At 36.0% G+C, this 13,928-nt stretch overlaps 1 long non-coding RNA gene across 1 annotated transcript; it reads right to left on the bottom strand.

The window, feature by feature from the left end:
• Positions 1-10,966: 10,966 nt before the first annotated feature.
• Positions 10,967-12,689, bottom strand: LOC104454703. Its single transcript, XR_727285.3, has 2 exons — positions 11,624-12,689; positions 10,967-11,531 (listed from the first exon to the last, which is right to left on the bottom strand). It is a non-coding gene; the product is annotated as an uncharacterized LOC104454703 (long non-coding RNA).
• Between the last annotated feature and the right edge of the window lie 1,239 nt (positions 12,690-13,928).

Raw genomic sequence — 13,928 nt, 5'->3', positions numbered from 1 at the left:
AAATTTAGGATGTTAGATTTTTGTTTCATTAGCTTAAACTGCATGTTTAATTATTTGACATTTTGAAATTAATAAAAAAACAACAAAAAATCATCATGCATATGTCATGTAAAATTAGGGCATCCTTGCACATTAGGATAAAATCACATATTTCATTTTAAGTTTAGATTGATTTAGATAGACCGTATCTTATGATAGAGATTGCTAAGTTAAGATAATATCTTGGTTTAAATTAGGGTTTAGCATGATCTAATCCTTAATATAACTAGGATAGAATCTTAATTTAGCTAGATAATTTTCACATTTTTCCTAATTTCGAATTTCATAAAAAATATCAAAAAATGACTTAGGATAAATTAGTTTCAATCCCTAGGTTAGATTGCATTCTTTTTTAAGAAAAAAATTAAAAAATATTATGTGCATGTCATATATAATTAGATTCATGAAATACATATCATTTAGTGTTTGTTGCTAGTTCATTTAATTAGAAATTGACTGTCATTAAAATTAGGTCATTTAGTTATATTGCATTGTATAAAGCATGATTCTCATTAATTAAAAGAAAACAAAAAGAAATTGCGTGTTAATTAGAAATCATACCTAGGATTCATGATGTGAATTCTGATCTAACAACGCAGATGCTTTCGTTACTACGAGGTAAATCCTGCATTTTTTTATTTGCTTTCTTGAGTGTTAAATTGGTAAGTTGCGCACCCGCATGATCACCTCACATGTTAGGGAAATAAATTTAAAATCAATCCAAACTGCCTGCAAAAACATTTTTTTTTTTTTGAAAATAAAAAGAAATGGTTCCAAAAGAGCATTAGAGAAGTCTAGTAGTCTAGTGTAACTAAATCCATGTACCCAAAGTCTTTGGCTCGTAGAAGTAAAGTAATTCTCCAATTATTTTACTTAAGTATCTAATCGACTTACTATAAACTGATTAGTGGCGATAAAATCCACTTACATGTTAAGAAATTTGAACTTAAGTTGCGAATTGGTATGAGTTTGGGAGAGCCCGAATTAAGTCTAGACTTAACAATCTATTAGCCAAATCCTAGGTGGTGCACCCCAAAAATTTGGTCGCAACAATGAGCAAGTTATGGTTCTTATGAGAATGCATGAAGGTAGAATGTGTTTTGATGAAATGCACCCATTGACAACCTTATATAAGTAAAATATGGTCCTCTCTTCACTTACGACGTGAGATGCGAAAAGAATATTTTATTTTATCATCTATCAAGTAGAATACGTTTAGGAAAAGTGGGTTAAATGAGAGAAATTGGATTTCTTCATCTTTTCGATTTTTTCATAACAAATACTTTGAAAATTTCATTATGGATAAATGTATGTCTTTATCCTTCTTATCGTGAAAATCATGAAGATTAAAAAAAATTTGTTTTGTATTTTCCGTGTTATAGAATTATGTTATATGCTTACAATTGGTATCAAAGCGTGGTTTAATATTTCATAATTTTTTTCGCTTATTGAAATTTTATGGTTTACAAATGAAGATTCATCCAATGACATTAGTCTTTTTCTTGTTATTTGCTGTCGTTGAATTGTTTTTGAAAGGGTTGTCGGAGGAAACCCGAATAATGAAAGGGAACAAGCGAAAACAAGGCGAAAGTGAGAAAATTGACGAAGAGGTGCGAAGAGGATGAAGGCGCGTGGAATCCACGTGCCCCCACGCGCCCCTCGCTCGCACTGGACGGTCGAATGCGTGGAATCCACATGCCACGTGCCTAGCGTGCACACTGCAGTGTAGGTGTGTGCAGGGGTGAGGCGTGTACATGCGCCTATGGAGCCCCATTATGTTTTTACCCGCTGACCTCCACCTATTATTCACCATTTTGCCCCTTAGCGGGTTTAATTACGATTTTACCCTCTACACTAATTTAAGTTAATGCCAATCTCCGTGCTGCATAATTATGGTTCTGCTCTCCTTATGGTTATTTACTTGTTGCCCTTATTTGCTGGATAATTATGATTTTGTCCTAGCCAATTATTTGCCATTTTGCCCCTAGATGTTTGATTTACAATTTTGCCCCTCTGGAATTATTATTTTACAGCTTTGCCCTTATGGTCTAATTACAGTTTGCCCTTGGGTGCAATTTGATGAATGTTTATGCTTTACAACATTAAAAATTCAATTAAGAATCATTTGTTAGTTACCAAAGTGGTCAAACCTCTAGGTATTTTGAATTTTTTATTTTGTGAATTATTTTATTCAATTACCCATAATTAATTAATGCTATGATTGAAATTGATACGTTAATATCATTATTGATGTCATGGGTATATTGAAGTTCATTTATTATAAGAATTTAGGAATTAACCCATAGATTAATCAATATCTTATAATTCATGGACATAATAGTTAGTAATTAATATTTTTTGTTAAATTTGTTTGTATATTCAAAGATAGCAAATTAATTTTAATGAGATAAATTTGTAAGTACAAGATTAAAGTTATTCGCATCATTATGGTTTAATGTATGTAAGTATATCATAGGATTGCTCAAATGAGAACTATGATGTATGTGTATTGTTTAGTTTAAATCTGATCATGTGATATTCCCAAAGCATTAATATATGAGTATTTTATTGCATATTTCTAATATCCGTACCCGTTTCACTTCATTCGTACACTTCGTCTGTTCATTTGTTCAATGGAATGAATTTCTCTAATTTGAGTGAACAAATCTAGTTTCACTTAGGTGTCTTAGATCTTGATTTGGCAATTCAAGTTGAGAAACCAACTGCTATTACTCATGAGAGTGGCGATGATAAAAAGACTTTTCATAAAGTTTGGAAAAGATCGAACAAACTATGTTTAGTATTCATTCAAATGACAGTAGCAAATAACTTAAATACTACTATTTCCAAGACTAACGGTTTTAAGGAATTTATGAAATTTGTGGAAGATTATTTTCAAACCACTGATAAGTCACTTGCCAGTATATTAATGGATACTTTGACCACCGCAAAGTATAATGGTTCGCATACCATGCATGAACATGTTCTTGAGATGACGAATTTAGTAGCAAAGTTAAGGACCTTGGGAATGAACGTGGATGAGTACTTTTTAGTACAGTTCATACTTAATTCCTTGCCTCATGAACAATATGGGTCATTTTAGATGAATTACAACACTATAAATGATTAGTGGAATGTAAATAAATTGGCCAGTATGCTTGTTCAAGACGAAATAAAGATAAAGAATTAAAAAAATCATTCCGTTCATCTCCTAAGTTATCAAGAAACTTAAAAGAATTCCAAAAGGAAAGGTGGAAGGAGCAAGAATAAATGATTACACGTCATGAATAAATCTTCTAAGACTTTTCAAATTCATAAGAAGGAACACAATTTTATTACGTGTCACTTTTGTAATGATGTTAGCTACTTGAAAAAAGATTGTCTAAAGTGTGGTTCAAAAAGAAAAATAAGCCTTGTGACTTAGTATGTTTTGAATCAAGCTTTATTGAAGTTCCTCATAATACTTAATGGATTGATTTTGGTGCCACCATTAGTGTGTCAAATACGATGCAATGATTTCTTACGATCTAAACCATAAAGTCAAATGAAAATTATGTGACCACAGGGAATAGAAACAAAGCTCAATGTCCCAACCTAACCTCGGGTGCAGCACTTAGGGTTTAGCTAATGGACTACTAAACCTATACTTAGCTTGGGCTCTTCTAAGCCCATATAAATTCATGACTTGGATTTAAGTTTTTAACATGCAAATGAATTTTATTTATGAGTCACTACTAATCAGTTTATAATAGGTCGATTAGATATACAACTAAAATAATAGAAGAATTATTTTACTCTTACGAATTGGAGAATTTGGGTACGGGGACTTAATTATATTAGATTTCTCTAATACCCTTTTCGATATCATTTTTTTTTCAAAATATCTTTGCAAGCAGTCTGGATTGGTTTTAGCCTAAATCACTATCATGCAATGGGGTTACCATGCGGGTACACAACCATTATTAAACACTTAATGAATCGAATAAATTGCATCAAAAGAATTAAGCACACCAAAGAAATTTTTATTTTTTATTTTTTGGGTTCTCTTGTCTTGAAATTAAAACTTATATGACATGCATGAGTTGTTTTCGTATTTTTATTCTAAAATTTGAAATTAATAAAATCCCTAATTAAACTATCTAAAATGAATAGTTATCTGATCTAGTTTAGGGATTAATTTGACCTAAATCCTATCATATTTTAGAAAAATATTTTTAAAAAGCAACATTTTCTAAATAGGCAAGCATTATCTAGTACCCTATTTATGAAAGAAAATGCTATCTAGAATCCATTCGAATCTATTCTAAAATGATCTAAACATGCAATCATATTCAAACTAGACAATGTTATCTAGAAATCCTATATATTCTAACATGCAATCCTAATTTAGGAAACTATCCTATCTAATACACAATTTGATTTTTTCGGGTGTTTTCCAAAACAAGCAATTTCCAAATATAAGTATTATATCAAATCTATTAAAGATATTCGTTGAGAATTCAAGTAAAGGGTTAAAATAATTGAACAAAAATAATCAATTGTCTTATGGATTAAATTAACAATTATTATAATCCTAAACAATACAACATGCAAGAACAAATCAATATAATTGAAAAATTGATCCGAAGTCTTACGGATCAAATTAATAATTATAACAATTTTAAAATTAAAACATCATTGATGCACAAAAAAAATCAAAATAATTAAAAAAGTGATATGAAGTCTTACGGATCAAATTAGTAATTATAGTGATTTTTTGCCAAAATTTCCTATTGGATAATGCTTAAAGTCTCAATGAAATCACTATTACCATCAAATATTCCAATTTAGGCAATAATATCGAGATGGAATTTGATTCAAGAAAATTACCTTGTTTGGATTATTTGATTCCAAAACGGGATGCGACGGCAAGGACTAAGTTCAGTGGGGGCTCTCAGTACGATCAGAGGACAGACCTTCAGGTAGCGTAACTTCTCAGCGAGGGGGACTACTGAAACTAGAATGCCACCAATATTGACGTGAACCCAACAATGCCGGAGGGATTGTCTGGACTACACAAGGCTAAGCAAAGTCTAGCCAAGTAAGTTCTTGTGAGGTTGAGCACGCCAAGGAACCTAGGAATCAGCGTGGCTAGGTGCGGAGACTCGTGATTCAGCAGGTAACGGTTAACAATGGAGGATGGTGCCACAACTTTGTTGTTGGATGGATCACGAGCTGAAATACACCAAATTGGATGCTTCGCTGCTAAAGGAACCTGCAGCTCAATAGGGAGGTACGGCAGGTCGCGAGAACATTGTGGCGCAGCGTCAAGTTGGTTGGCACTAGCAGCGATGGCATGGGTGTAGGCTTGGTTGAGCAACATCGGCAATCAATAGAGGAACGGCAGATGCAGGCGATGAACGTCAAGCGGAGGCACAGTGAGGGGCGGAGTTCGCCGGAAGAAGGGAGGCTGTAGCAGGTTGCAGGCGTCAGCAATGGGAGCAAGTGCGGTGACACTAGGGGCGGCAGCAAGGGTGACAGTCGAGATAATAGCAATGACGACAATCGGGACAGTAGTAGGCGATAGTTGACAAAGGATTAGCAGCCGCGGACGGCGAAGTTACAAACATCGAGCTTGATGCTCAAAGACCCCCACTGGAAGAAGACAACTCCCCATTTTTTTTAACTTTTCTCTCTTTCACATTCTCTCTCTTTGTACACCTTGTCAGAGAAGACCTCACTTTTTGTTGACCTATTGACTCAGAAATAAAAGGAGGTCTTTCTTTAGCCCTTCCCCCAAGTTCTTGCGTGAGGCTCTTCCTTGTAAATGCAACTTGCAAATAAAAGTTCGGAACCATCAAGTCAAATCAATCCGTCACTGGTCCAATATAAATGCAATAAGAAAAAAAATGCTCTTAAAACCACATTTTACACAATTTAATTCTAATATTTTTGTTTATGGGTTAAAAATTACTCCCTAATTTTCTATGCAATAAATGAATGGCCAGGGTCGCCAAAATTTAGGTGTCAATACTCAAGTTGAAGGCATTGACACTTATCGTTTAGTCTTAAATACATGGAATTATTTACATTTGTTTCGAACCCTTTATGTACCTACATTTTCTCACAATTTAGTTTCTTTGTCAAGACTTAATGTAACATGATTTTCTTGTAAGTTTGGTTATTGATCTTTTAGTTTGTTTAAGAATGATGATTTTATTGAAACTAGAACTTTATGTGATGGTATCTACAAATTTAAACTTGATAATGCTTTTATTGAGACCTTAATGACCTTACATCATCATGTTGGCACTAAACGAGGTTTAGTAGATGATAAATTTGCTTACTTGTGGCATAAATATTTAGGTCATATATCTAATGAAAGAATGTAAAGATTAGTGAAGAACGAAATTATTTCAAACTTGGATTTTACTGATCTTAGGGTGTATATTGATCATATTAAAAGCAAACAAACAAAACATACTAACAAAGTGCTACAAGGAGCACAGAGTTTCTTGAAATCATATATATTGATATTTGTGGTTTTTATTGATATTCTATTTTTTGGTGGAGAAAGCTATTTTATCACCATCATTGATGATTTTTCACAGTATGGTTGCATTTATCTATTACATGCTAAACCTCAATCAGTGAATGTATTTGAGATGTATATTAAAAGGTTGAGAGGTAATTAGATAAAAAAAAACAGTGAAAATAGTAAGGTCGGATGGAAGTGGTAAATATTATGGATAATATGATGAATCGGGACAATATCTAGGTCAATTTGCTAAATTCCTTGAAAGACACAGCATTTGTACTCAATATATGATGCTAGGTACACCACAAGAAAATTGTGTAGCAAAACGGCGTAATCGTACTTTAATGTAAATGGTTAGGATTATAATAATTTATTCATTTTTACTCTTATTTTTATAGGTGTATGCATTACAGACTTATATGCATTTATTAAATATGGTTCCTAGTAAGGCAATTTCAAAGACTCTCTTTGAATTGTGGAAAAGAAGGAAACTTAGTTTATGATATATGCATGTTTTGGGCTGTCTAGCAGAAGTAAGAATTTACAATCCACGTAAAAAGAAATTGGATTTAAGAGCGACCAATGGTTACTTCATTAGTTATGTAGAGAAATCTAAATTGTATAAATTTTATTATTTTAATCATAGTATGAGAATTGTTGAATTTAGAAATATTATGTTGCAACATAAGTGGTAGTGAAAGAATGCGTGATGCTTATATTGGAGAAGTAAGGGTGGAAGTTCAGATACACAAGACTTTTAATGCTGTTGTTCCTGATATTATAGTTCAACCCAACAATAATCAAGAAATGAATAATCAAACACTCCATAATAAAGATGTCGACATTAAACCTATAATAGTTGAACCGCAAGAAAAAGGGTAGAATAACGCTTCAAGTGCCATAACTTAGCACAAAGGGACACTTAAGTGCCATACCTTACGAAAGGTACACTTAAGTGCCACATTTTAAGAAAAGTGAGACACCTGAGTGCCATCTCCGGCGAAGCTGGCCAGAAATCATACGCGGCATTAAAATATTAATATTTCTCGCTGATGTGTCTCGCCGGAGAGCTAAGTCAGCTTGAATTCACCCCAAATGACGTCGTTTCGAGTGTTGGCCCAAAATAGAGTCCTTAAATTAGCGAAAACGCCGTCATCTTTCCCATTTACTCTAAATCTAAAACCCTAAATCGGGCAAAATGCTACTAGAGCCCTAATCCTGCACCCTAATTCGATTTGCCCCAAATTCTACCACCGAATATTGGAAATGGAGAGCAGGACTTTCAGTAGCGGCTCAAATTTCTCTTGCCGAAATGAAGGAGAAGGCGAGCGTTTATGTTTTTGTGGGTTACCAAGTCTAAGAAGAATATCGTGGACTCGAACGAATCCCGGGAGAAGATTCTACGGATGTGCCCGATACAGAGAAGGCTCGAAGTGCAAATACTTCAAATGGGTCGATGTGAAATTCTCTCACCGAGCCACAGAGGTGATATTGGACCTACTTGATGGATGTCATCAACCTCCATCTACGATTGTAGACGACTTGGACGATATTGACTCAATGTAAGCTCAAGCTCAAGCATCTTCTATAATCCATTTGAAGAACGAAGTTTCAAGAATGAAAATTGAACGGAAGTGTTACCAAGCGTTTATTGTGTTACTGTTTTTTTGTTTATCCCACTTTATGATGAAATGTAAAGTACTAGAAGATGAGAAGAAGTTTCTCCGACTACCATAGTTGTAAATGTGTGGAGAAATGTACTTGTTTTGAATGAATGAATGAATGATTTCGACAAATACTGTTTGTACAATGTTTTTGCTTATTCTCAAATATAAATCAATGATGATGGAATGTATATTAGGTCGATGTGTTGTAGTGACTATTTTACTTGAATTGAATGTAAACCAGCAACAAATGTGTAAACCAGCAGCAAATAAATAAACCAACAACTTCTTTGTTTTGCTGCAAACCACCATATACATAGAACAGACACAAGTGATTACTCGAGTGCTATAAGTTGTATCTAGTGATCACTTAAGTGCCAGTCGTGATAAAAAAAAAGAGTTATTTAAGTGTCAAGTTATTATTAAAAGGATCACTTAAGTGCCACTTGTTGTTAAAAGTGAACACTTAAGTGCTAAGTTTTTTAGAATGTGATCAATTAAGTGCCATTTTTTTTTGTATACATCGGCTACTACCAGCCGCCGCCACCGCCTACCATTGGCCACCATTGGCCTCCAGCCATCATCACCACCAGCCACACCAAGCATCCTAGGCATCCACTTGAGCCACCACTAGCCACCACTATGCTGGTGGTAAGTTGCTGCATAAGTTGCTAGTGTAAGGTGTCTTACACCAGCTTGCACTAGCAACACTACCTGGTGCAAGCTGTGCATATTGCACACTTACATCTTGCACTAGGTGCAGCAAAAACCTCCAACCCAACCCACCACCACTAGGCTTCACCAGCCGCCGCCACCAGCCACAAGAGCACCCTAGTCACCACCACATATCCACCACCAGAAGCAGCAATAAGTAAAAGTAAAAAAAAAAAAAAAAAAATGAAAAAGGCATGCCGAAAATGACAAACAACAACCGTTCCATTGATTTTGAAATGAAGTCTCACAAACTCAATGACAAATGAAGTCTCACAAACTCAACTAACTCAATGACAAACTATTATAAAAAATAATATAAAAAAAAAAAACATCCACAGATGTTTACAACTGACTCCTTAGCCTCACAAACCATATCACATCCCATTTCATCAATCAATATGCAAAATGCCTCTTGTTTTGATGGACCTCGCACTTGATTTATAATCCTTGCATTTTTTCTAACTGGACGTGAGACTTCTTCTTCAACTGTCTTGGGATGCGTTGATTCTGATGGAGCTGCAATTGTCCTAGGCTGAACTGATTTAAAAGGAGCTGCAACTGTTGTAGGCTGAATTGATTCAGATGGACCTGCAACTGGGTTCTTCTTACTCTTCTTTCTTGTTGGCGTAGGCAATGTCTTTTTCTTTGTTGGCGCAGCCGTTGATTCTTGAGTTCGGCCTTGAGAGATAAGAACCTCTGAACTTCTCCTAGGCTTCAAAAAGAAAACTCAATTATCAACAAAAGTTTGCACTATAAATTAAATTAAATACAGCCTATAAAGCTTACATTAAGAATAACTGTTCCAGAACGCTTATCTGTATAACGGCCATAACCATATTATTTTAGCCTCTTCCCAAGAGCCCCTCTTGTTCGAAGGGGAGCGTCACTTTTAGGTACTTGTGATTGGTTGCCTCTTCTTCTCGCATGTGATTTCTTGGGCTCTTGTGGTTGTTCAACTACAGTAGGGGCTTCTTCGGCCAATTCTTCAGCTAGGCGTCTTGTAGATAGCCTTCTTGTAGGTGGCTCTTGATTTGGCTTTCTTCTAGTTGTTTTTCTAGTTAGGCCTTCAGCTTCAGTGACACCTTTGGTTGACTTTGGTGGTGGCCCTTGTGATGACCCTTCTAGTGGCCTTTGTGATGACCTTGGTGGTGGATCTTATGGTGGCCCTTCAGTTGGGCCCTCTATTGGCAGCTGAGCTCTAGCTTGCCTTCTTCAAACCTGAGAAAAAGGCAAATGACATCATAAATATAAAATCAGGCCATATTAAAACGTAAATGAAAAGTAAACTCAAATCATTGAATTGACCGGGTATTTTTTTTCTCGTTTCTGTCGAAGAACAATCGACTTAATTGGCCTTCCGGTTACTTTTGCCAATCCTGCAGCCGGCTGTCTTCTACCTTGCTTTCTTTGAACATGCCCTTCATTTTCAGGTATAGCAAGGGCTTCAACCAATTCTTCACTTGTCACGGTGACTTGACAAAGACAAAAACATTACATACATGTCACTTATATCTATGCACATATTCATAACAAACCATAAAGCAACATGAACATAATTGTCATGACTTACTGGGTTTATTGTCGTCAACTGAAGAACAGTCGACTCACTTCGCCTTTTCTGTTTCTCCTTCTCCAACTGTCCCTTCACTAGGCCCTTCGGCTGGCCTCAATTGTTCCTGCTACTTCTTTAATTGACAACCCTTAATATTGTGCCATGCTATGTGGCAAAAAGAGCACTTTATCGGTACACTTGTCTTATTCATCCTACGGTGACATGAGTCCTCTCCCTCTGTCATTTTTCGTTTTTTCTTTGGTCTTCCCATTCTCTTCTTTAGTGGCAAAGGTTGAGGTGCTTCACGATCTATTGGCTCCCAGAACTTGCTACTTCTAATTGGTTGTAACATGAATTGATACAAAGCAAGATATTTCGGTTTCTTATACCAATCATCAAGGTAGTCTTCTGTATTGTGGCCCTTCAATTGAATTGCACATATGGCATATGCACAAGGAATTTCACTTAGTTGCCATGCTCTATATGAACACTTTATCGTACCTAAATAGACAACATACTTATCGGAACCCTTCATTATCTCATATCATTCATCCTCATTCCAAATGGGATGACAATACCTACTTGCAGCTAAGTTGTCATCCAATTTCTTAGCAATCCTAGGACCATATTGCTTAGTCCACTTTGCAGTCTCATCTCTTTGTCTGTGCAGCCAAGTCATGACCAAAACCCGTATGTCTTCAAGCATCGAGATAATTGGTTTGCATCTGGCATCTATTATCCTCCCATTGAATGATTCGCAGATGTTGTTATCAATGTTATCGCACTTGAATTCCTCGCTAAAGAACGCCCTACATCAATGCTTCGGGTCTGTTTGGGACAGTGCATCATAACCATCCTTTGTCAATTGAAGCATCTCTTTTTTAGCCATCCTAAAGTCAGCCATATTCATGCTCTTTGCTAGCTGCCAAAATTGCGCTTGCAACTTGTCCCCTTTATAGGTCTTTACCCAATTTGCATATATGTACCGCGCACATATTCGATGTTCAGCATAAGGCAACAACTCGGCTATTACTGGAACCGGTCCCTGCAATAATTCAAAATATAAAAAATCAGCAAATGACATGTTGATATCAAAAAGCAAACAAGTGACCAAATTTTTTAAAAAGCAAACATTACCTTTTGTTGGTCGCTCATGAATGCCCACCTTGCCCCCATTTGTTATCTCCAAATCATTCATCAAATTTTTGAGGAACCAGGACCAATTGTCCTTGTTCTCTACCTTCACAACAACCCAAGCCAGGGGAAACATTTGGTTGTTTGCATCTCTTCCAATTGTGGCTAGCAATTCTCCCTTGCACAAGCCATTCAAAAAACACCAGTCCAATCCTATAATCCGTTTACAACTAGATAAAAATCCTCGTTTGCATGCATCGAAGTAAACATATAATTTATCGAACTTCGTCCCAATATCAGGAAGTGGTATCTCCACAACCTCTACATACACTCTACTTCCAAGATTTTGTAGTCTACACTCCCAAGCATAGTCCCACAACTATCCGTATTCACCGTTGTACTAACCAATGAGTATCTTCATCACCTTTTGCTTTGATCTTTTACATTGATTCTTGAATATATTGATGCCTACTTGCTCCTTTACCAACATCCTGAATTGAGTAATATTCATCTGAGGCATCAGCTTAATCAATTCAAAGAAGTACAACCCTCCATCAGTTGATTCATCTCCTCCTCCTCGTCGTCACTTATAAAATTTTCAGTAGGCAACCCTCCATCATCATCATCATCAGTTGATTCAGCTACTTCCCAATCTAATCCAGAGATTGTGACATCACCTATGTCATCATCACTTCGGTGAACTGCATCTACGCTTCTCTCATGTCCATCATATCTATCCTGCCCTCCTTTGACCTTAATGTCAGTACTACCTTGAATACCATCTCCTTCTTGTCCTACTCCGGCGCTCTCTCCATCATCATCTTCATCCTCACTTTCACTATTGTACTCAACAAATATTTTTACCTCTTCACCATGAAGATAATGGTATAGAACATCCCTAAGACCATTATCATCTTCTAAGCATCTCAAACCATCACTTAAGTCTTTCCTAGTAATACAATATAGCAGCTTCTGAAATTTATAAGGCAAATAAATCTTTATATCCCTAAGAAATCCGATATAAGATGCCTTCTTTATATCCACAAAGATTGTGCCCTCATTTCCACCCTTATACTCCCACTCATCCTCCCCAATCACAAATTCCTCATCGTAGCAAACTATGATAGCGACATAATCCTTGTCATGAGCCATTACTGCACCAAGAACAAGAAAAATAATCATTACTTTTTGGGACCACTAGACAATTGCACATGGGAATCCCTCCACTCTCATGGACTTTAGTAAATAGAGGTCCCAACACTGACAATATGCCCCTACATGACAGCCAAAAAAGAGGTTGGCACTTTAATTATTTGTCTTCCATTCCCTTAAAATATTAACAAAAAACAGAGGTCCCTACAACAAGCACAGGTCCCCACAACAATCACAACCCAAGCAATTTTGTCTATTGCACTAAACTTCGATGTGAGAGAATGTACATCAGCTTAAGCAAATCAAAGCATACTCTGACATCAACTTAATCAAATCACAGCCGCTGACTCCTACAAATTCCTTTAGAAGTTTAAACTAAAATTAGAACAACTAAACTTGGAAGAATTTTATGTCGCTAAAGCTAAAGAAAAACAAAGAGAAAATGAAGCACAGATAGATCACTCTAAAGTCTTAGACTATCCTAACCCATAACAAATTTGGACAAGCAGGCAATACCTTTCTAAAAGAAAACTGACACAAGCTGTAGAACCAATTCTAGGAAATAGCTTCACCAAAACATGCTTTAATACCCTTTCAAGTTCTTATTCTTCCTACTTGAAACTTTTTCTTAGTTTGTAACTTTACCAATAAAATTCTAGCTACAGTTGTTATGTTTTCATTTAGGATTTTGGATTGATAAACATACCCTATACAGCCTTACAAGCAGGGTGGTTCAAGGACATACCCTATACAGCCTCACATGTAGAGTGGTTCAAGGACTTAATTTTCTTCTCGGAGATGCATTAGTCACTTGCTTTATTAGGATGCTCTTAAGGAGATGCATAGCCAGTGACTCAACAATCAAAGCATACTCTGACATTGGCTTGAAAGAAAAATTCATGAGAATAATGAGAAATCTGGTCTCTTTGTGCGATGTCAGCAAGTTTCAGTTGAAGTGTATCAACACAAATTCCATCGGAGCTGTAATAAATTAATCGAGCCCTAATAAAATAATCAAGCCCTAATTAAATAATCGAGCCTTAATTTCATCACAGGGGAGGGGGAGAAGGGGCCAAACCTGGACGAGCGACGATGGTGAGCAGTGACGATGACCAACGATGGTGAGCGATGAGCAGCGACAGCGACCAAAAACGAC

The sequence above is a fragment of the Eucalyptus grandis genome, chromosome 7 (genome assembly GCF_016545825.1).
Source record: "Eucalyptus grandis isolate ANBG69807.140 chromosome 7, ASM1654582v1, whole genome shotgun sequence".
Taxonomy (NCBI): Eukaryota; Viridiplantae; Streptophyta; class Magnoliopsida; order Myrtales; family Myrtaceae; genus Eucalyptus; species Eucalyptus grandis.
Note: the sequence above shows the minus strand (reverse complement) of the source record. Positions and strands in the feature narration are given on the sequence as shown.